Consider the following 20,261-nt stretch of genomic DNA (forward strand, 5'->3'; position numbering starts at 1 on the left):
ATTTCCGGAACTGCCATTTAGTAGTACAGAGAGCCCTAGCTACATGCAGCCTCTGGAATTTCAGCAGTATCAAACCAGGTGAGCCTAATGTGACACTGCGCCTGTAGAACTTCTCACTGCAGTGAGAAGTTCTACAGGCGCAGTGTCACATTAGGCTCACCTGGTTTATAGTCTCAGTGAGCTACAATTTTTATTTATTTATTTATTTATTTATTTATTTATTTATTTATTTGACACACGGTGTGTATACCTGCGCGCCTTTGAATATGTGACACCAGTGGCCACAAGCGCGCGTACTCGCTTGCGTTATCAGTCTCAAAAGTGAGTATTTGGCAATATGTCACATGCACTCAGGGCGTTCGTTTCGCATATCTACAGCTGAAAAATAAAAATTAAAAAAAATAATGACACCGCTCTTTCTAGTTTTGTTTCATTGTGCATAATCGCGCGCGCGCTAGATAAAGACAGGCTTGACTTTCTATTTTATTTATTCATTTTGTCCGGTAATCACACGCACACACAAACACACACACACACACACACAGGGAGAGAGAGACAGACAGACAGACAGAGATGTGGCCTGACGTGGTTTTCGGGGTTCTCTTTTGGGGTTCTCATCTTGAAAGTGGGCCATATAGAGATTGCAAGTTCTCTGCATCTCTCGTCCGACTACAGACGGTATTGTGGCATTCGCCGCGGCTGTGGGAGACAGACGAGAGCTGCCGCCGGCTACCTGCGGATAAAATAGGTACAATTACGCTTCCAGCCAGCTGCATTGGTAGGACACCCACCTGATGGCAAATTGCTGGCATAGAACGGGCAGCCATCCCTGAAAAGCCTGACACCTGGCCAGGGGGCTGCTTGTATGCCCGTCTTATGAAAATCGGTCGGTGTCCGGCGGTTCATGGGGATCGGGCCACGCACCTCCCGTGGCCGAGCCGGGCGTCCTACCCACTGAGCCAGTATTGGACAGTTCTCCCTGCGCTCTTCGTGCGCCCAGTTTCGGTATCGAAGCGGCAAACGGTGAATTTTGGCCGAATATTTTTTTTTATTGATATGATGTAAGGAAATGTTGACGCACAATTTAAGGCACCGGCTACTCCTTAGCTCTTGAATGGGTCTAGCCTACAACATACAGAGTTCAAGATTACATATAAAATAAGCTTTTCATAAAAGCACCAGAACTTGTCAAGCAACGTTTCCGCAGTAATACTGTGACGTAAGAAATACATGGTACATACAATACACAAGTTAAATTACCTCACAGTTCTGTAGAAGCAAGTCTCAAGAATACACATAAATATCTTAACAATGAATTACGTTTTTAAAACCGCGCAAATTGCGTTTGCCTCCTGCGTTGTCCTCCCCCAATACTATCATTGCAACGTTGGCGTTAAAATCTGTAATAAGACTGTCATATAAACACACTTTAGTTATTAGCGAACGGGTGGCGACGGCCACTCGAGCATCTAGTGCCCGCCATGCTGAAAGGCTTGTGAAGAAAGCATAATCACATTCGTTAATTCCTATTTGTTTTTGTTAGTTTTTTTCCTCATTACATTGTACTCCTATTTCCATTAAGATAAATCACCTCGTACATGACTTCGTGACGTGATGGAAAGGGCACATTTCCGCTCCCCATCGTTGTCGAGCGGTCCAGTCTCCGAAAAAGCAGCGTCGAGGCACGTTCTCTAGGCGTCTCAATTCTGGTCCAATTTCGCTATCTCGGAAGGCTCGCCTTCGGCCGCCTTGCGCGAAACTACGTACGAGCGCGGCATGCGAGAACCAAGCGACGAGCTACGCCTTTTCTCTCTTCCCATCGAACCGAAGCGGTCGCGACTCCTGAACAAGTAAAATCTACGCTGAGCAGCTCCGAGCCCCCCTCCAGCTTCCACAAAGGGACATCGCATAGCCGTAAGTGAGCTAGCTGAAAGTAAAAGATCCTCAAATGAGGTGAGAACTGACGTCGAGATCGGAGGGCAGTTCGTGAAGAAGAAGCGAGAAGGGTGGTCCTTTTCATTACTCTCGACCGTGTAGGCAATCAGCGGTGCGGGCGCCGTGCGTGTCTGTGCGTGCGCGCGCGCGAGCCTCGTTGGCAATTCTCTTCGACGCGGCGAAGGTTGATTGTGGTGCACCGGAGGATGCTCCTTCCCGAAGCTGGCTGCTTGCTCTCCACTGGTCGCAGAAAGCCCACTCCTCCGGAGCTAGCGGGCGGACGCCCGAAAGCCGTGAGGCACATAGACGATCGCTCGGTTTGTTTTGCTCGACGAGCTGTAGAACTGTCCACTTTTCCGCACCATGGTCCAAATCTGGCCGGGTCTATTGACGGCCGGTCCACTTGCGGAGAACAGCTTTCTTTTGGAACGCGTTCAGAAAGAATGGGGGATCGGGAAACTTTTCGTCGCTCACTAATGGTTGCAGCAAGTGGCTGCCCCGCCGGCGTCGAGCACCGCCCCGAACATGCGACCATAAAAGGGAGCAGCGTGGCCACTATAGCACATAGAAGCAAGAATTAATAAGACGAGAACACAAAGTGTCACTAATTGGGGCATTGACCGATTGGTACGATTGGGAACGGCGGGGAACTGACGAGCAACGGAGTACGAAGCGCGTAAAGGACGAGCGAGCTGACCTCAACGTTCGTCCTGGCCGCCTGTCCTACTCCTTATACGTTTGTTCGTGCTGTTCTTTATCGCGTGAATATGATGGTGTTTAATATGTAACTTTGATCGATTAAAGCAATGAAAAAAGCTATATTGCTGAACAACGGAAAGAAAGCTGGGATAATAAAACTTGCTAGATTGAGCGATAGCTAAAGCACTAATGAAACAACGAAGATCAGACGCTTGCATAAAAAAAGTGAGACAGCACAGCAGGCAAAAGGTAGCAGTAACAAAAGAAAACTCTCAAGTTTTTATTAGTTTTTCTTGTCACTTACGCAGTGAGCAGCATGAATGTTTGCTACAGCTGTTAGCGAGCCGTCAACTCGGCAGAATATTAGAAGCGAATGAGAAGGAAACGAGAAAAGACCTCTTTGTAATTTCTATTGTGAAAGAAGAAGTAAAAAAAAACAATATGGGGTGTTACGTGCCTGAACCCCGATCTGATTATGAGGCACAAATGAAAGAGTGGTACTAGAGAATAGTAAACGTAAGGAAAGAATATGCGCTTCATTGACAGTATAATGCTTGTTAGCATGCGCGGGGCGTTATGCTTGCGAGACGCTGCATCTGGATTCCGATATCAACAAATTACTCAACGTCCACCAAATGCTCCCGCGCGCATGCGCGTTCGTATATATATTTCTCGCCTTCTGAATCGACGCGCACCTAATTATTCTTTCCACTAGTCGGGGCTTACTGTTATCTCTGAAAATCCCTGAAACAAAATTGATAACGTGCTATTCGCAAATCGTGTAAGAAGAAGCAAATTCAAACCAGAAATAGTGGATATTTTTTAATTCTTTCGAAAGAAACGAGGCACTATCACATGGTTAACGAGCCGTAAGCTTACGATGCGGTTTTGGAGTCAGCCATTCGACCACTGCGTGATAAAGTAGCTTCGCGTCATCCTGGCCTGTGCGGCCAAGCGCAGGAGGAAACCCAATGCTTCGATGCAACGCAGGTACAAATTTAAAGAGGTAAAAGCAGTCTTCCGCATGGTGAAACAAAAGGGGAAAAGAAACGCAACCTTCGCATCATTTCTTACCGCCTTCGTAGCACGCAACAGCGCAGTTGGTGCGTTTACAATGCTAGCGTGCTGGGAGGGAGACAATCACTTTCGCAAAAACCAAAAGCAAGGAAAAAAAAGGGGGAAAAATAACGACGACAAGCCTTCCTGACCTTAATCGCTCTGCTCCCTGATAACAAATTGTTCCGCACGCATGCGTGGGAGGGCAGAGCCCTAGTTTTTTTTTTTTTTTTTTCGTTTCTGGTTTGTGGCTTGTCTTGCTAATGTGCAGGAAACAGACAACGCGTCATGGCGGTCGCCAAGAGACGAACCGATCGTCTATGGTTTTGGCGAAGACGGGAGTGGTTTGGGCGGTGACGTCATGGACCGCCGCGACGTTGGGAATGATCGTAGCGTGCTATAATTTTCCTTGTCCAGTCGCGCACTCGCTGTAGACCTGTCTACGTGTATATAGTGCATGTCGTTCCAAAAGTGACGCACCTCGCCTGTTCCTCTTTATTGCGTAGTTCATCGCATCTGCCCCACCGCCGCCTTTTCTTCTTCGCTTCCTCACTCTTGCGTGAGATGACCATACCCCGACGTCGAGCATCACGCAAGGTCCACGAGGACGAAGCACTAGGGGAGAAAAAGAGAGAGAGGGTTAAGGTGAGAGCGAATTGCGCGCCGATCGAATGACGTCATAGGGGCGTGATAACACATCTCGCACACGCTGTCCCAATTCTGTCCCGAATGAGGAGTGGACACGCGATTCAACCGCACGAGGCACATACGCTGAGCTGGCATTAAAAACAAAAGAGGTAGGGAGGAGGAGGAGGAGGAGGAGGAGGAGGGGTCGGCGAATGGGTGACTCGCGACGGTGCGCCGTCATTGGCGCACGGCAGAAAGCGAACAGATTTGTCCACCTAGAGCGTCTCCATTTCGAGTCCGTGGCCCGTTTTGTGTCGAGGCACGACGGGTGATGTAACGCTTATTTTCCGTTTGCCCTTTCCCGACGGCGCTTTTAGTTCTGTTCCTTTAGATCCACTAGCGCGGGCGCAATAGACCGTCGCTGTCCTTTCTCTGAAGACGTCTATGCTCGCGGCCCCCGCACGGATGTTGCCTTTTTAAGCGGCTTGCACGGCGTTTCCTCTCTTTTCGTGCGTTTTGCACTCTCGGGTTTCGTTCCAACCAGACGCATTTCTGGTTAACATCCCTGCCTTCTCTCTTTATTTCCTCCTCCTCCTCCTCCGGTTTCGTTTTTCGAAGGAAAGGTAAGTTTACCGTTTCTTTTTTTTTTCTCCTACGTATGTATGTTCAAGATGGCGAACTTACATTTCACTCCTGTCTTTTAGTGAGTGCTCCTCTGCGGATTTGTGCGTGAACTGACTCTCTTCCGTCTTTCATTCCCCTTCCCGACGTGTAGGGTAGCCAACCGAGCGTGACCTTCGTCTATCTCCTTCCCTGCCGTCATCTCTCTATATTTTTCTTGTCGTTCAGAATAGTTTTGAAGTACCGAACTGGTTGACTTGCGCCGTTTTACGTCCCGGAACACTAAAGACTCCCAGTGTTGGAGGGCTCCGTTTTAATCACGACACGTGGTTTTAATTTGCCGTGCGCGGTAAATTCGGTAAGCTGTAGGTAGCGTTTTCACACGTCGCCATTCCATCCGCCTCTGCTGATACGGCTCAGTGGTCTGACGCGATAACCACTCGAGTGACCTGTATCGACGAGGCCAGTATGTGGATGGCTATACGTGTACGCTTTATTGTTCTCTGTCGTCCTGTAAACAATCTTCAAGAGAGAAGAGGGGAAAGGAGGACGTTGAATAAACGATCGCGACTACCTCTCCTCGATTTTTTGGGCACTGTTGGTAAGCGATATCTCTTCCGCGACCATACGCACCCGCGTCGCCTTTCCTATATGTGCCGGCCTGAAGTGTTTGTGGCGCGCCTCGTTATTTATTGCCGTTATCGCTACTGGCTCAGAACGATTTCTAACGACACAAAATATCCTCTTCCGCAATCTTCTACCTTTCCTTTTATTATCTTCTTCTTTCTTTTCCAAGCGCTGCGAGGAAGGCTCTTCAACGGGCAAAAGACGACTCCAAGAACTAAAGGAAAGCACCACAAATGAAGAGCAGTTAGAACTTCGCCTGGCAGTGTGGCCGGCCATTTCTGTCTGCTCTGATTTTCTGTCCCTACTTCCCTTCCCGCCTCTCTCTCTCTCTCTCTCTCTCTCTCTCTCTCTCTCTCTCCGCCGCAGCGAAGCCGGCGGCAACCGCGGACGGCGTCGCCGCTGTCCGTCCCTTAATGGGCTTGCTGAAATGTGTTTGCGCTGTGGTGAAGTGGGGAAAGGGAATAGAAATGAAGGTAGTTAAAAAGGAGCTGGTTGGATGAAAGGCGAATAAGGTCGCGATGGGAGAAGGGAAAGCTTCCTTGTCTCTTTTTTTTTTTCTTTTTTCACTGCGGCCCCTGGCCACATCGCGTGCGCTTATACGGACGGGTTGCCCTTCGCGTTTAGTAGTCGTGTATAACTGCGTCGGAAAGAAAGAAACAAAAAAAACGCGATAAAGCCGGGCACGTGCGTGAGAGATGGTGGGGTGATTAATAAGGTGCCTGCTCTTTCGGTTCCTGCGTAAAAGGCACAGGTTAAAGGGAACGAGAGCTTCCCTGGGGGATGTGCCGTAGATATGGCCGTATGCGCCGGTCCGGTTTCAGAGAATGCTGCCGTTTTCCTCTCTCTCTCTCTCTCTCTCTCTCTCTCTCTCTCTTCCCCTTTGTTAGGGTTTGTGTTTCTCTGCTTTGCGCTTTCCCGACGTCCTTGAGCATTATCTTTCAAGGTCGCCATTCTTGCACCCCCATAGTTGCACCCCCATAGTTGCACCCCCAGTCGAGCTCGTGGCGACGTTCCAAGCCGCTTATAGTGACGAGTCGCTACTGTATAGCGATCGTGTTTTTATACGCCGCGTTCCGCGCGATGCAAGACGCGCACGTATAATTACTTCGATTTGTGAACGCGAGCTCGGGCACGCGTGCGTTTAATCTCGCACCGAAGCGCGCGTGTGTCGACGAGGAGCTTGTGAAGTGAACGACGTTCTTTCGTGTTTCCGATCGAATGAGGGGATTTATTTATTTATTTATTTATTTATTTATTTATTTATTTATTTATTTATTTATAGAGACTGCGTGCTGAATATTTAAACGCTTTCTGTGGTAGGCAAGAAGGGAAAGAAAGAAATTGGACCCAGCCAATCATGCCGTCAGACTCCGAGTTTAATCCGGGGCATTAATTAGCGAGAATACCCGGGCCAATGCTATGTTCGATTTTTCTCCTTCAGCGTCCCCCATCCTGCTCCTGTTTAATCTTGCACGACGTGAAATTCATTATCGAAGCCGGCACGGGCAGCCTCGACTTTTCGTGATTTAGTGAGGTTTCCGGTGCCAGAAGTTTGAACAGGTGAACCAACGTGGTTTCCCGTTTCTGGTTCCGCGAAAAGGGCACCTCGAATGTCGCTTGCGCCGAGGCGTTGTCGAAAACTTGGAAAATAGCGTCCGCTATGCAGTCAGTGAGCGCGCCGAGCCGTTGACTAATTGGGCGCAAGCATACTGCTTCGTCGTCTCAAAACATTTGGTCGAAATTGATGTTTTCTGTCACTACATTTTAATCATATAGTTGGGCGTTCCGAAAGACGATGCGCAGCCTGTGGGCTTTTCTTCGGCTCATCCGGAGTGCTGTGACGAGCTTCAGCGACTTGGGAAACGGATTTTACTGATTGATTGATTGATTGATTGATTCATTGATTGATTGATTGATTGATTGATTGATTGATTGATTGATTGATTGTGTTTCTCTACCACTGCCACAATTAGAGCTACCAGAGGCACCGTAGTGAAGCGCTTACGTTTAATATTGACGACCTTGGCTTTTACGGACGCTAAAGAGGGATAACAAGTTAAGCTTTGTTATAGTAAATTACTCTTCTACAGTGCAGCAGAGCGGCTACTCTTACCGGCTTGGTAATCCAGAAAATGCGCGAAAACGAAAGACGGGTGGCTACACCACTGTGAATAAGCACCCGCACCAGCGCGTCGTAATGTTATCGATGTGGCAGCCTTTGCTCAGATGACGTTTTAGCTGCTTGTCGGTAAAGGACTATATAAGGCATTCTCAAAAACTGAAGACGGCAAAGTTCTAGAAGTTTTCCTGCACCACAGTGGTCCAAATACGAGTTGGCATCACGAGTTCAAACGTCCACCGAAGGCTACGTCGCCTATACACAAGACGTGCTGGCACTCTGCGGCCGACGCTGAAATGCCGGAGTCTGAAAAAGTCGCGCATGTCTTAAAAGGTATCGCCGATGACGCCTTCAATTTACTCATTTGTAAGAACTGTACTTCGGTTAATGACATTACACTCTAAGAAGTAAAGGAGGAAATGGGGTATTGAGGTTACTCCTTTAGGGGAGCAACTGATCTGCCACAACCATTCCTCCCTTTAGGGGGTAAGTGCGAGGGGATGAACTGTTACTCCCCATGCAGTTACTCTTCCGAGGACTAACAGTTGCTCTTTTCCGATGCTCCTCAAGGAAGTAACGGTCATTATTTCCGATGCTCCGCAAAGGTGGAATTAATAAAATTAGGCATTTATACACTAATAAAAAAGATTACTGAGCTGAAAAAAAAAAGAAAAAAAAATGCCCGAAAGGAGGATTCGAACTCACGTCCTCGCGCCCACAAGTCAGCTACTCTACCCACTGCGCCACGGCAGATTGCTTGACGGGGTTGGAAATTGAGACAGGTTAAGCATTGGCATGCAGGTGCAGCAATGTAAAAGCGACTCGGCATTTTGTGTATGCTGTGCGGGGAGAGTGTAACGTTGAGTGTACCTGCAATCATAAGCGAGTGCGAAAAAAATCTGCCCGAGTATTCTTAGGGTGCTTTAAACTTAGGCACTACGCGATGTAAACGTGTATATGCGAGCTCAAACGGGGCACCTAAGACGACAGAGACAGACAATTGCTCTGTCGCTTAGTGTGTCCCGTTTGTGCTACACACCACTTCAGTTAAGTTCGTAATCTCCTTGGAACGGAATGAACTTAGGTACTATTGACCAGCACAATCTGGCAGTCTATCAATGACTTGAGCGTTTAATGTGTATCGCTCACTTATGGTGTGCCCACGAAGGGCATGGCTCTTCACATTCCAACTTTAAATTTCACGTAATTTTCTCACGAAGAGGCAAAGTGCTGCTTTGCATGTAATTCAATAGACAGTGCACTAACTTCGAACTATTCACGATTTATAGACAATACAGTTTTTGCCGCATCATTCCACGACACGGACGAAAACAGCGGAGCGCATGGGGAGTAACTGTTGCCATTCGTCCTCCCCTTGCTCTCTTTCTGACCAGGGACTAAACACTTACCCTCCAAAATTTGCACACGACACGCACATCCATGCAGTTACTCCCTTGAGGGACGAAAGCGCCCTTTTTAGGACGAACTGCCCAGTTACTCCCGTTTTCCCCGGAATTCTTCTTAGAGTGTATCACTAAGTGCAAGCGTTTCGAGCCGGTGAAAAGCCGTCGTATTTATCAGTCATTTGCATGACTTCCAAGTACGGCTGCAACATCGCCTTGTGAAGACCGACAGCACTCTCCTTCGCGGCAGCAGCGGCCTTCAGAGCAGCTGACGCAGATCGTATACGCCGTGAGTTGGAAGCCATGTGTCCCGCGGCTCTGTGCCCACCTGTAAACCATACATGCGCTCCTATGATTCCCCTTGTTAGGCTTTTGTGCGAATTCGCCAACGTCGGCTTGCAGTCACTTTGCACTGCGGCCAGTTCCCGGCCAACCGAACGTCCTTCACTCGTGCATACTCAAAATCAATGGATCCCTCGAGGTTCTCGCAACATGGCGGAATGGCGAACACCGGAAGACCGACTTATTTGCTTCAGTTGTCGCGGCGTTGGTCACGTCGCCCGATACTGTCGCAACCGCTGGTCCTCGATGCCGTTCTCAAACAGCACTATAGTCCAGACGGTGGTTTTCGCCATATGCAGCCGCAAGCCGAGCCGAACCAGCACGCCACTGACGGTACGACCGCATGGCGCCGTCGATCGCCGTCGCCGAGTGGTCACCTGTCCCACTCGCCGCAAAGTCGTCCCCCGTCGTCCAGGTCACCCCAGTCCCGTCACATTTCGCCGTTATTCCGACCTGGGCGCATACCTTCGGAAAAGTAAAACATGCAGCTCCCGAAGGTGACGCTGCATTGTCAACGTCTCCGCCAAGCCCTCTCACCCTGCCGACCAGACGCAATATAGTCGATGTACAAGTTGACGGTGTATTTGTCCCAGCGCACGTTGATACTGGAGCCCATATGTCAGTGATGAGCAACCGTCTTCGTTGCCGCTTGAAAGTCCTTACAACTGCCGCATCTCGTGCAATTCGGGTCGCTGATAGAGCAACGCCCATTATGCTTTGCATGTGCACTGCCCGAATAACTGTTGCTGGTTTCAACGCTTCCGTTTTGTTTACGGTTCTGGAACGATGCTCCCATGACTTGATCTTCGGCCTCGAGTTTTTGTCGGACCATTCAGCATTCATTGACTGTGCTGCTGGCCTCCCCCAACTCGAGCTGCCTATTCACTGCTGTGCTCCAAAATCAGCTGAGCCTCGTTTGTGTTCTGTAGACTTCGTACGGTTGCCGCCTCAAGCTTCCATGTATATGCCTTTGACGTGCTTCCCATCTGTTCCTGACGGTCACTATGTGCTGACTCCAAATGTCAATGTTCTGCTACGCACAGTTGCCGTTCCTCATACCGTTATGACTATCGCGCGATAACCGCGTATTTCTTCCTGTTTTAAATTTTGGTTTAGTGCGCAAGTTATCCCGAAAGGCATGTCGCTCGGCAACGCTTCTACCATCGACGATTCCGCCATCTATGTAGATGTTCCGTGCTCGTCTGCGGACACCTGCTGTCCGATCAGTTCCGCCTCGTCCGATCCCGGCATATTTTCGAAGATGATCGCTCAAGACCTGCTTCCCGAACGGGCTGCGGATCTTTGTCACCTCCTTATCGCAACGTCTTCGACATTGAGGATCGCCCGCTGGGACAGGCTTCCGTTGTGACACTTAAGATTGACACCGGTGATGCTAGTCCTATCCGCCGACGACTTAATCACGTGTCTGACGCAGAACCCCACGTTATCCAAGCTGAAGTAGACAAGATGCTAACCAAAAGTGCAATTGAGCCCATTTCGAGTCCCTGGACGTCGCCGGTTGTCTTGGTCAAAAAGAAGGATGGCAGCTGGCGATTTTGTGTCTTCAGAAGAGTATAGGCTTGGGCTGGTTGGTAATACATAGTTACACTAGAAGCATAGCGCGGGAAGGACGGTCGACAAAGACTAGACAGGACAAGCGCTAAAATTTTATGTCGACTACCGTCAACTGAACCAGGTCACGAAAAAGGGTGCGTACCCTCTCCCACCGATTGATGACGCTCTCGACTAGCTGTCTTCACGGATCGAAATACTTCTCTTCAAACGACCTCCGATCCGGTTATTGGCCATTTTCGCTTGATAAACTCGACCTTGACAAGACAGCTTTTGTTCCACCAGAGGGTTTTACCATTTTAAGGTTATGCCTTTCGGACTTTTTAATGCCCCATCAACTTTCGAAAGAATGATGGGCTCTCTGCCTCGGGGCTATAAGTGGCCCACCTGCTTATGTTATCTAGGCGATGCCATCGTATACTTTCCCCTACGTTTGACAGCCATCTCAGTCGCTTGATCGCTATTCTTGAAGTCTTTAGGGAGGCTGACCTTCAACTTAACTCTTCTAAAGGCCATTTTGGACATCCTGATCCTGATAAGATTCACGCAGTCGAGAACTTTCCTGTGCCCTGCTCAGCAAAATATGTGCGCAGCTTCGTGGGCTTATGCTCCTATTTTCGTCGGTTTGTTAAAAATTTTGCGGATATCGCGCGGCCACTGACTGACTTTCTCAAGAAGGACACGGCGTTCTTTTGGGGCCGCGAACAAGCCGACGCCTTCGACACCCTCATCCGCTTGTTAACAAAGCATCCGATATTGGCCGCATTGATTCATCTGCACCAACTCAAGTTCGCACAGACGCCAGTGGCCATGGCATATGTGTCGTCCTCACCCAACATCAAAATTGAGTCGAACGCGTCATTGCGTATACGCCAGTCGCCTCTTGTCCCCTTCACGGCGCAGTTTTCTGTCACCGAGCGCGAGTGCCTTGCTCTGGTGTGGGCAGTAGCTAAATTTCGCCCTTACTTGTTTGGCCACTCATCTTCTGTCATCACGGACCACCATGCCCAGGGCTGGCTATCGTCACTGAAAGAGGCGACTGGCCGCCTTGGTCGCTGGCCACTCAGACTTCAGGAGTATTCTTTCGTTGTGATGTACAAGTCTGGCCGCTTACATCTGGACGCCGACTGCTTGTCTCGTCATCCCGTCGATTTTCCTGGCAACGACGAACAGGATGCCGACACTTGCCTTCTGGCCATTTCTGACTTTCGCGACATCGTTACTGAGCAGCGAAAAGACTACTCTCTCCTGTCGATCGTTGGGCGCATGGCGTCAGGACAATCAGATCGCTCAACCAGAATGTTTGTGCTCCATGACGACTTTCTTTATCGACGCAACATGAGCTCTGATTGACCAGATTTACTGCTAGTTGTCCCTCGTCATCTTCGTTCTACTGTTCTTGCTGAGCTCCACGACGCACACACTGCCGGACACCTTGGCACCTCCTGCACTTACGACAGAGTTCGACGTCGCTTCTTCTGGCCAGAACTTTACCACTCTGTGCGATGTTACTTTGCGGCTTGCGATCCCTGTCAGCGTCGAAAGAGGCCATGTGCACAACCTGCTGGCCTCTTTAATCCAGTCGATTTCCGCGCAGCCTTTCTTCTGTGTCGGCAGGGATCTTCTTGGTCTATTCCCCACATCCATTAAAGGAAACAATTGGATAGCCGTTGCCATAAGCTATGCGACGCGCTGTGCCATTACACGTAGTAAAAGTTACCCGCCGTGCTTGCTCAGTGGCTATGGCGTTAGGCTGCTGAACACGTGATCGCGGGATCGAATCCCGGCCACGGCGGCCGCATTTCGATGTGGGTGAAATGCGAAAACACCCGTGTACTTAGATTTAGGTGCACGTTAAAGAACCCCATGTGGTCGAAATTTCTGGAGTCCTCCACTACGGCGTGCCTCATAATCAGAAAGTGGTTTTGGCACGTAAAACCCCATAATTACGTTGTAAGAGTTGGGGTCGGGCATGAAAAGATGGTAGCAGGCCCATGCCGTCGTCCGACTCATCCACGCTGAAGACGTTGTTGAAGGGAGGGACTTGTTCTCATCGAGAACACTGAGCAGCCGCCAACGGGTGCTTAAGAACACTGTCCTCCCTAGATCCCTAGGTGAGGGAAAACTGCCGTTCAACCTTCGTCCAATAGGAGAGTCATCGTAGTCGACGTGCCTTTGTGGGGGAGGGTTCACACACTCACTTCCGCACTTTGGTTTCACTTAACACACCGAGGTGAAAGGGTTCTTGTAGACAGGGGTCTTGACCTGAGCAGGCGCCTCTTGATCCCAGAGCTGACCTCGCAGTCAGTAGCCGCCGCGTCTGTCCATTGACTGTGACGACCGCTGGGGCCCGTGGGAAAGCACCGCAAAACATCCCCTTCCAGGAGTTCCCCTGCTCCAAGCAAACCGTGAAGGCGACAGCGAATCGAGCAACAATACTCGGTCCGCCGAACGGTTAGACATGCCGGCGTCGTCGGGCTGTTGAGGTGGCACATTGTTGTCTTTACAAAGCGAGTCGTCGCAACGGGCCAAGAAATTTTTGCAGGTCGGTACCCCTTCAGGCCAATCGTAACAACGTGCCCTGCCCCCAGCTGTGCTACAGATGTAGCCGACTTTTTACTTCAAGACGTGATTATTCACCATGGAGCACCAACGCAGCTGCTGTCAGAACGTGGCGGCTACTTCCTGTCCCAAGTTGTCGAAGACAATACTCCGTTCCTGCTCCACCGAACACAAGCTCGCAACCGCATATCACCCACAAACGAACGGACTGACTGAACGACTGAATCGCACCCGTACAGAGATGTTGTCTATGTACGTTTCAGCAGACCATCGCAATGGGGACTGCACTTTGCCCTACGTGACATTTGCTACAATTCGTCACATCATGATACCACGGGCTTCTCGCCTTTCTTCCTCTTGTTTGGTCGCCATCCCACTCTGCCTTTAGACACCTTGCTAAATTCGGTGTCGCGACATACCACGGAAAAACGTCCATGGCGCCTTTGGTCGGGCTTGTATGGCTCGCCAGATTGCGTGTAATCGACTTACAGAGGCTCAGGCGTCACAAAAGACTCGCTACGGCAGTCGCCACCGGAACCTTCAGCTCTCTCCCGGAAATCTCATTCTGCTGTGGACTCCAAGTCGCTATGTCCGCCTGTCCGAAAAACTGCTGTCACGCTATACCGGGCCCTGCCGGGTATTGCGACGATTAGTTCAATTAAATTACGAAATCACCCGTATTGAAGACACGCCGTCCTCGTCCCAGCTACGAACTGGCGTCGTCCACGTGTCCCGTTCAAAACCGTACTGTTCAGCTAGTTCGCCATCATTCTAAGAAGCGCCGGCACGGCGCTCCAGCACCCGGGGTTATGTTACCGTGCATCTGTACAGAACTGTGCGCGCAGGAGGAAAACGAAGAGAAAGTGGTAGACTGTCTCCTGGAGCTGCGGCCTTTGTACCAGCCAGCGCGATTTCCACTAACTTTTCCCCATGTAAGTAGTTGTAAATGCATTTGTGCATCGGGCTTCCTCTTTGTAACAATATGTGGGACTCAATCGTACATGTCGTGTGTTTTCTAGTGGGATGAACCTTAATTTTCTTTTACGTCGTAATCGAAGGAATTTATTATGACTGTAAATACTCTGGAAATGACTTTTCTTTAGGAACAAATGTAAAATCGAACAAACCGCTTTTTTCATGCTTCAGAAGCTCTTGTGAATAAAGTTTTTCATGGTGAGAAAGAAAGGGGAATTTTTACCGTTTAAAGAGGGAAATAAGCGAAAATTTTGCCTCTAAACGTAGGGAAAATATGCGTGAGAAATCTGACAACACTGCTCCTGCACCACTTTCCGAGCGGCGATTCGTTTCTTTATTCCCCCTATCGAGTTTCTTTTATTACGAGTTTTTGTACACTACGAGTACTTGTATCGCCTGATGTGCGCTGTACGACGCAAAGAAAAAGAAAAGAACAAAGCAACGTTAGAGAGAGGACAAAAAAAAAAAAAAAGACAGAGGCACTAACAGACTGGCATATCCACGTGGCTGGAAAAAAAAAGAAAAAACGAAAAAGTGCGGATTGCTATCGCCGCGCGCATCCGTGGAACGCGAAGCTACGCGCTTTGTTCCATTGCAACGACCCCCGTGCGTTCGCATAACGCCGCCGCCTCCATATGCTCCGACGCCTCTGCAGCGTCTTCCGCAGAAGCCAAAAACTAAAAGCTACGACGAGAGAGAAGCAGGAGGCGAAGCAAGTGATAGTTGTAGAAACAGGCACTTCCAATCAGGCGCCATCAATTTTTTTTCTCATGCGAGCCCTGCAGTGGGCGCAGTCGCTCCTGCACCACAGTTCCATGGCGGGCACTCATCCCCCCCCCTCTCTCTCTCTCTCTCTCTCTCTCTCTCTCTCTACACTGGTTGGCTGCACGCCATCCGTGTGCTGCACCGAGCCCGCACCGAAGAAAACTAAATTGAATCAAGCAAAAAGAATCGTCATGCCGGCTGCCTTAGTGGAGCAGAAATGCCCGGAAAAAACGTTTTGCCGCCTCTGAATACTTTTAGGCGAAAGGAGACCAAAAGTGCTTGCCGCTTGCGCAACGTGTTAAGCCTGAGAACAACCGTGGGCGCTCTGTAATCGCCCAGGTTTTGGTTATCCTGAGCGCAGGAGGCGTGCAGGGGGGGGGGGGGCAAAAGAAACGCTATCGCTATCGCTATGGTGCTTAGCGTTTGGCGCCTCTGCTTTGCATCGAGCTATATTAGCTTAAGTAACGCGCCCTTTAGATGGCGCTCGCCAGGTGTCCTCATTTTCCCCCTTTATTTTTCTACTTTTTTTTTCTGCTATGTTCTCGCTTATCACTGCTAGGACGCAAGTTTTACGCCCGCCCGCTACTATGGGAAAACCAGCATGCCATCATAATCACCATTGTCTACATCATCATCACCACCACCACCACCACCTTCAGCCGAAATGTAGTATCTGCCTGTACTGTATACAGTATAGTGTTAGTAGGCAGATTTAGAAATAGAGGACCCAAAGTTCTGGAGCGCTATCGGCCAGGCGTACAAAAGAACGCAAGCTGGGCGTGAGGTTTTCGGTACGCAAAGCCGCTTATAGGGGACGCTAATCATATTACTACTACCAGTGTGTTCTGTCTCATTTCGTCCTTCAACCAGGCTCGCTGCTGAGCACGAGGTCGCGGGATCGGATCCCGGCCACGGCGACCGCATTTCGATGGTGGCGAAATGCGAAAACACCCGTGTACTTAGATTGAGGTGCACGTTAAAGAACCCCAGGTGGTCGAAATTTCCGTAGTCCTCCACTGCGGCGTGCCTCATAATCAGAAAGTGTTTGTGGCACGTAAAACCCCATAATTTCATTATTATTTTTTTTCAACCAGGCTCAGGTTACCGCGTTATTCTGTATTTTCACCGAGTCTAGTATGCTCGTGCCGTCGGCTGATTCATTCACTCATTTAGCCAGTCATTCATTTTGTTTTCTTTTTTTTTGGGGGGGGGGATTTTTTCACTTCTTGCACCACGTATCAGCCAAAAAAGAGAAAACTGCTTGCAACTGTGCAAAGCACTCAGCAGAGAGCGAGTCGTGCGTGCACAGTGAAGCACCTTTTCCGCTTCTGTGCCAAGTTTCTGAGAGGAATGCCAAAAGGCGGTCTTTGTCGTTTCGCAGCACATAACCACACTGCACTTCGTGAATCTGCGGTTAGCGCTAAAGCGTGAAATCTGCTTCCCGCTACGCGCGGGAGGACAGCGTCAGATGTAAGCACAACAGGCCTTAGAAGCGCGAGCTGAAGCATATTCGTAAAAAAAAAAATTATGGGCTTCTTGCGTGCACCTGAATCAAAGTACACGAGTGTTTTTTTTTTTGCATTTCGCTCCCACCGAAATGCGGTCTCCGCGGTTTGGGTCGAACCCGCAACCTCAGCAGTGCAACTCCATAGCCACTCAGCTATCGCGGCGGGGTATAGCTCATTGTTGTTTATGCGCTAACTATGTCACACTACAGAACAAGGGCGCCAAAAGACACTCACGACGACCGAACGCAAACACGAGTCCTCACTGCTCTCTGTGGTTGTGAGTCCCTCCTTCAGTTCGCTGTAACATGCTTAGCGCATAAGCGCGAACGTACGGCCTAGCTCATTCCTCGCTTTAGCTAAAGCTCTCTTTGAATGCGGATTTTGTCATATTCTTCAATGGCGGCATTTTGAGCCAGTCAGAGAGGTCGCAACATGCAGTCCTCTCGGCTAATCAAAACCGACAAGATGGCGAATTTGACGATGTCCAGGATGTGTAGCACTCTGCTGCTATCTGGCTGACCAGCTCAGCGGTTGATCGAGAGGACAAGACTATAAGCTTTGTTGTGCGGCTATGCACGCACGCGCGCGGCGCCTGTCTTCAACGGGCGTGTCCCGGCGCCCCATTGATCTCGTGCAGCCGCACTGGGGCACTCGGCACGGACCGTGCACGGCTGGCGCGTGGTTCCCCTCGTGAATAAGTGAACGGCGGCTGATATCGCCCATGATGCGACCGACCTAGGGTTGCGTTGCTTTTCGCCCTGCAGCGGTGCGAGTGCGGCGCCTTGTTACGCGCCGCCTTCGGGTGACACGATATTTTGTATTTTTTGGTGGGGCGTGCAGTGCAAGTTTCCGACGGAATAACGCGGCTTCGATACGTGCGGCGTTTTGCAAAGGAACTTGACCGTTTTCTCTCCTTCGCTGAGCCTGTATACGCAAAAGTTTATGGAATGTGTTTGGATATTTGGAGGTATGCATAGTGCACCAGCAGTTTCTTTCAGCTATGCATGGCGCTTTTTGCTTTCGGCTACGCATACAAACCGCTCTAGCGTCCCTTCGTCTGCGTACTAGCTTGCATGTCCGCATCTCCTCGTATACGCGCAGCCCATATTGAAATTCGACTCTGGTCACAATAGATCGCCGCGCTTCAAGTCTCTCTCGTTCCGTTATCGACTTTCGTCATAACGCGAGTCTCAGTTTTCCCCTCTGAAATGTTCCACTGACACTTCTTTTGATTGTTACAGTACACCACTCCGCTTTGTTCTTTGTTCGCTGCAGCGATAAACGTAAGCTAGCAATAAAGAGAGAAAGAGTGAGAGAGGAGGGAAGGAAGGGGAGCGAGAGCGCTGACCGTGTACAAAATAGAGAAAAAGTCTAAAGAAAAGAAGAGTGAGGCCAGAGTTACAAGTATGTAGCTTCCTGCGCTCTGCGGCCGGATGGTAGCGCAGAGGCCACATTAGGATTATTAGTTGCCGCCGCGCAGGCCTGACCTGTGGGAAGCCGGGGCGAACGCCACTGTGTGAATACTGCGCTGACTCAATAAAACTGTGCCGCGCTGTAGAATCGTGGGGCCGGCACTTGCGAATCAGAAGCTGGGGTCGCTCAAGAACGGTACGTGATTTCCCGCAATCGGTGCACTAGCGAATCGCAGTAGCCGGTCAGTAGAGAGTTTCAGCGCTGCCGCGTTTTCGTATCATTTAATTGTGTGCTAGTATAGTAGTACACTATACATATGCGGCTTGCCGCTGCTCCGTTTTAACGGACGAACAGATTTACTGTACGTGCAGTCAGGTGCCTTTCATGCTCGATTTGACTGCTTGGTTGAAACTCACAGCAGACTGCGGTCTGCTGTAAATCTCTCTATATCCAAGGAGCCCGCTGGTCGCATGATGTCGTAGCTCGAAACTATAGCTCTGTGGATTACACTTTTTGCTTATACAGGTTATCCCAATTATCGCTAGCCAAGCTCTTGAAAATAACATATAGAATATATCAGGACGCATCCGCGTATTCTGTCAGCAGTGGCGTACCTCTTCAGGAGGCTTTTTTTTTAATTATTATTCAACTATCGGTAGTTGGATGAAATGAATTAACGAACTTCTTATTTACTAAATTGAAGGCGAGAATCTTCACAGAAAAGTAATAATATTGTTTTAAAACACCCGATTTAGTTGTTTTCAGTGTGCTGTGTATCGCGTTATTATTTTTTCCGCATTGTAAAGAAAACGCGCGAAATATAAAAATAGCCGCACGATTACGCGTTCGCGCGCCGCGACACTAGTGGTCCCTGGCGTTAATTAGAAGAATTAACTCTGCTCAGTGCCATTGTCCTCCTCAATGCCGCTGCGCAGTAAGTGCATTGGCTTCACGCGGAAAAGGCAGCTCGCATATTGCGGTGACCAACGCTAATAAAATCTTTTAGCTTGTCCAGCGTTCCGGTAAACGCTGGGCGTTTTACCGGATTGGCGGGAGGCATAAATGTGAGCGGCTTGACAGGTGTTGTCACCTCGTGGGGCGGAGCTGAATCACACCAACACAGAGCTAACATTGCGTCAACCAAGTATATCCTGCTTCACTGCTGATGTAAATTTTCGACAGCGGCGAATCGGACGCGAAATCATGCGCCTATTTTCATACTTCGCGCGCTTTCTTTATGAGGCGGGAAAAAATAATAATTATGCGAGACATAGCAAACTGAAAACAACTGAATCAGATGTTTTAAAACGCAATTATTACTTTTCTATCAAAATTCACGCCTTCATTTCAGTAATTTAAAAAGTTCGTTAATTTATCTTATTATCGGTAGCTCACTTATGAAAAAAAATCATTCTGGTTCGGTACGTCACTCCTGACACAATACTATTGGTTCCGTCCGCGTATATTCATTATTTTATTTTTAAGAGCTTGGCTAACGTTAGCTGGGACACCGTGTATCCCATCTCCAGCGCTTCCGCAACGAAGCGCAGTTTTATTGAGACAGGAGAGCGTACTAAAGACAAGAGAGCGCGTGTGTGTGTGTGTGTGTGTGTGTGTGTGTGTGTGTGTGTGTGTGTGTGTGTGTGTGTGTGTGTGTGTGTGTGTGTGTGTGTGTGTGTGTGTGTGTGTGTGTGTGTGTGTGTGTGAAAGAGAAGCGAAGGGAGTATGCGTAGGTGGGTCAGAGTATATAGCGGTTTTGTGCAGTACGTCCTGCGAGCTCGCACGCGTCGAAGGGCGAGGCCGTGATGTAGCGCGAGTATATGAAAGCACAGCGCAGGTTTAGGTTTTCCCGCACGAGCTCACCGGTGGAAAAAGATTGTGTGCCCTGGTATCTTCCAGTGCATAAAAGAAAAAAAAGAAAAAGAAGAAAGAGGGCGAAGAAAACTGCGCACGAATGTTGTCGGCGTCCGAAGATTGAGCGCGGCGTAGGAATCACGCACGTGTCGGGCGGGTCGACAAGCGGACACACACCGGACT

The 20,261-nt window shown here is 49.5% G+C and overlaps 1 protein-coding gene across 5 annotated transcripts in view; it reads left to right on the plus strand.

Moving 5' to 3' along the window:
• LOC142575565 (phosphatidylcholine:ceramide cholinephosphotransferase 2-like) overlaps positions 1-20,261 on the plus strand; it is a 276,015-nt gene that overhangs the window by 189,537 nt on the left and 66,217 nt on the right. The gene's annotated exons all lie outside the window — the stretch shown is intronic.

This window comes from Dermacentor variabilis, chromosome 1, assembly GCF_050947875.1.
Source record: "Dermacentor variabilis isolate Ectoservices chromosome 1, ASM5094787v1, whole genome shotgun sequence".
Lineage (NCBI taxonomy): Eukaryota > Metazoa > Arthropoda > Arachnida > Ixodida > Ixodidae > Dermacentor > Dermacentor variabilis.